Below are 4,575 nucleotides of genomic sequence, written 5' to 3' on the forward strand. Positions count from 1 at the left end.
TCGAACAAAGGTTCTTTTCTACCCCTCTTCCTAATTGGTTTTCACTTAACCTTTGTTTTCATGAAAGATTGCTGGATAGTGGATTCTCTTGGCCATGTTTATTTGGATAAATTGCGTGGCACATATGGAAGAATAGAAATCTTTTTATCTTCCAGAACATCACCTGAACAGCATATGACATGGTCAAAAGCTCCAGTTATTAGGCGCAGCAATACGAAGCAAGCATGGGAATCAATAAAAGGAGTACACAGAATTCTAATTCAGCAAATTTCTCAAATAATACGTGGGTTTTCTTATCCACTGATGGAGCTGTGGCTAGGGAATCTAGTTTTGCTGCTACAGGGGGCGTGGCTAGAGACCATGAAGGAAATTGGATAGTGGAATTCACTCGTTTTTTAGGAGTTTGTTCTCCATTTGAAGCTGAAGTCTGGGGTATTCTTAATGGTATTCTTATTTTGCTTAATAAAGGATACAGACGTATCTCGATCTTGAATGATAATCTTGAAGTCGTTCAAACCCTGTTTGACTTGGATTTGGAGGATTCCGGGATTTCTATTCTCAAAAGGACTAAATGCATCATGAAGGCGGAAGGAGTGTGGGAGACTAAACATATTCCAATGAATCGTAATTTGGTGGCGGATCGTCTTACCAAACTCAGTCTGAATTGGAAATCAAGTTTTCAGATTTTTAACGAGACTCCCAAAGATATAATAAACCTATTACAGGATAATAAAGATAATGATTGTCTTTTGTAATTGATTTTATTCAGTTTTTCATCAAAAAAAAAAAAATGCCCCAATACATTTTATTTTATTTTTTTAAAAAAATTACATAATTACACCTCTAATTATTTTGAAGCAGACGTAGTGTTACGGCCCGAGACTTTAGCTCCCTTAACGTGCAATTTTAGTCGAGAGATAATGTTACGGGCTGACACTTTAGTTTCATCAATATGTAATTTTATTCAAAAGATTGTGTTACGGGCCGAGACTTTAACTCCATCAACATGCAATCGGAGGTAGATTACGAATAAAGCCTAAAACAGCTTTAACACTGTTAACAATAGCAAGTCCCCCAAATTTGCTAACAACATTGTCTCCTTCTTGGTTTCCTGCTAAATCTGATAGCCCTCTTATTACTATCACTGGATACCCATTTGACAAGCTTGTCTACATCCACATCCCACCATTATATATCAAATATAAAAACAAGACAATATTGTTTCTTATTAATTAGAGTTTAAAGTTCAATTTGTTATCCACTAGTATGATTGTAAAAGTTTACTTTTTTTAATATTTTTATAACGTGATTACTCATTTAATATAATTTTGACACTGTTTACAACCACAAGTCTCATAAAATAGTTTTCGAATTTAACTAATGAGTAAATTTATTTTTTTGAACAATTTTATTATAGGTGATCATGTCTTTTTTTTTTTACACAATGCTTAGAACTATACATGGCCTCTCTCTAACCTATAAATAAGATAGAAATGTGTTTTAGCTCATTTAAACTTACGTTCTCCTACATTGGCAACAATATTCATGCCAATTAAGTTAAAACTCAATCGGTATATGTAAATTTATTATTGATTAAACATGACTTGCTGAATTTTCACTTCGCTTTTGATTGTGTTATTAAATAATAGAAAAAAAAGCACATTCGATAGTTAATGATTAATAATTAATTGTGTTATTAATTCAAATTAAATTTCTATGTACAAATTTAAATTAAATAATTTAAAAATATTTTTATTTTATAATTAATTGTGTTTTCAGTTCAGATTAGACCTGCTATGTCCAAATTTAAATTAAACATTTTTAAAAATATTTTTATTTAACTTTCAATTATAAAAATATATTAATATAAAATTATATATGTTTGTGAGGGTTCGGCCAGATTAAGATTAAGGTTAAGGCTTAAATTTTTTTTTCCTCATAGTCGCAATCCCATCCAGAGTACCTCGAATTCAAATTTGATAATATTATTATCAAAATGGAGATCAAATTATATGAAATTAAACTATATGGATTAAATCTTAAAATTCAGTATAAATGAGAGGACTAAAACCAAAATTAGACCAAAAGAAAAGATAGCAAGCAAAAAGTGTTTTACCATGACCTGCGCTCTCCATATCAGCTGAAGAAACCCCAAATTTTTGGAAAAGGAAGTCCCTGTAAGCTGCGTTATCCAGAAAAATGTTGGATGTTGAAGCCCTTAGTCCCACCACAAGCTTGGGTTTTTCCGTTAGGCACAAGCTTGAATTCACACACTGCTCTAGTTTCATACCCTGATGCAATTAACCCATCGCAATGAGTTGCAGATATCGAACAGTAACACAAAAGATAACCATAAATAAATCTATCTAACCTCCAAATTGGAAGAAAGCTGAAGCCATTGTAGACTTATATTTGCCCAAAGCAGTGATTCAGCAACGTTTGGTTCCCCTGCCACTGAATTAGTATTCCTCTTCCATGTACCCAATATGACCTAATAGATTGGTTCCATTCCCTTTTGGGACAATGTTGTCTCCAATTTCCAGCTGAGCAACATCAGCAGAATCCAGGGTTCCATTTGTGTTCTATTAATAACAGAACAATCCCACAATTAGCCTAAAATCGTCTCCGAGAAACTCGAAAAAGAGATCGAAATCGATATATATATATATGGTGATGGTGATACTTACAAGCCATTCCCAAAGTCCAGTATGAGCAATTTGGTTTGGGATGGTAACATCTCCAATGGACAAGGAGTTATTTGTATTGCCGGCAATGCCGAAATGGATAATCCCTTTTATATCAAATAGGTCAACCATTTGTTGTGTGGCTGCAACTGCATTAGTCTGGTTTTGAGTCAACAGTGTCAGAAACTGCCACTGATGAACCGAAAAACAAAGATCTCAATGCTATAAAAAAAAAAAAATGTACCAACCCTCCCCACATCGGACATACACGAGTTTTCTCCCACGAACCACTCCAAACCGAAATCCTCTTCCTGCAAATAGCCAGAAAATCCAGATTAACCAATACGTCGAGATGCAGTATTCGGTAATCATATTGGACTCATTAGACCCGAAGCTCGAGAAAGATGAAACTTGACATACCTGAGAGATCGATGAAAGGGAACTTGGGATCAGGTTTGAAAGAACCTGAAGCGAAAAATGCATCTTTCTCAGTGGCAAACACTGTGATGAGGCCAATGTATGGGCCTTTTCGGTTTACCCTCTTTGATTTGGTTCAAGGATTTGATTCTATTTCTGGATATGGCTGAAGCAAAAGCAAGTAAAGAGAAGGTCAACAGCAGTACCAAACATGGTTTAAGTTGTGTTGCAGCCATGGGTTTTAATTAAACAAGCAGCTTAATGAAGATACTTCGTTTAATTTTCCAATATCTTAATGGGATGCCACATATCGCTACTGATGACTTCATTTTAAACAAAGAAGAGATTGGTGCCGACTTGTCAGTTTGTTTGGTTGTTGAATAAAAAACAGTGTCGCATGTGTTAAGCATGGAGCGCTCCAAATGAGATATAAGATATTGTTATTTATTTATTGAATAAATTACTAAAATAATTATTTTTATTTATCTTAGGTTATATTTACTTATGTTTGAAATGTTACGTTTTAGTCACTTACGTTATTTTTTATTATGAAATGGTTACTTTGCCGTTAAGATCTTTTACCTTCCATGTCGAAACCATTTTTTTGAAAACGGAAATCGACTTTATATTTTGAAAAGAAAACGAAAATTGGGAGTCACCACCAATCTTTTTTGTTTAGGTGTGATCGGATCACCAAGAAGTTTGGTCGTTTAAATAAAACATCTTGGTTTACTAAAATAACGATTTTGGTCTATGAAATTTGAGAAAACGGGTTCGGGAGTTGGTTACGTACGAGGAAGGATTAGCACCCTCGTAACGCCCAAAATTGGTACCTAAGTGATTGATTAATGTCTTAATGTTGAAAATTGAAAAGATTTAAAATAAATTTTGAAATATGATCCCCTTTTATGAATGTTTGGATAACTCAAGGTGGATATTAAGATTCTCTTGTTTCGAAGAAATAAAATATCACATCCAGCACGTAGGACACGACATTTCGAACCTTCGATACCAAAATCATCTCATGACTTACAAAACTCATGCATTGAAGTTTTAAAAAGGATATTCGGTTGTTCGGTCAAACGATAAATCGAAAACCCAGCACGTAGGGCACGATTTCTCTAAATTTCCAAACACGAAATATTACCTTGTTTCAAATTTTTACGAAGCCTTTTTATGAATGTTTGTTTTACAAAAATATTTGAATAAATCGAAGCGGATGCTAATGACCTTCTTATCTCAAAGTAATTAAACGTCACATCCAACACGTTGGACACGACATTTTAAATTATCGAGAATAAGCTTATCTTTTGATTTTAAAAACTCATGCATTTTAATTTCAAAAGGTTATTCGGTCACTTGGATCAAACGAGAAAAAATCGAAATCCAGTATGCTAGGGCACGATCTCTCGAATTTCCAAAATACAGAATATTTCTTTTACTAAAAATCCTTTTTTTTATGGACTTAGGTAAA

General features: G+C 33.6%; 1 pseudogene; it reads right to left on the minus strand.

The window, feature by feature from the left end:
* Positions 1-2,008: 2,008 nt before the first annotated feature.
* On the minus strand, positions 2,009-3,492 carry LOC108488831 (bark storage protein A-like; annotated as a pseudogene).
* Between the last annotated feature and the right edge of the window lie 1,083 nt (positions 3,493-4,575).

Source organism: Gossypium arboreum, chromosome 10 (genome assembly GCF_025698485.1).
Source record: "Gossypium arboreum isolate Shixiya-1 chromosome 10, ASM2569848v2, whole genome shotgun sequence".
In the NCBI taxonomy this organism is placed as follows: domain Eukaryota; kingdom Viridiplantae; phylum Streptophyta; class Magnoliopsida; order Malvales; family Malvaceae; genus Gossypium; species Gossypium arboreum.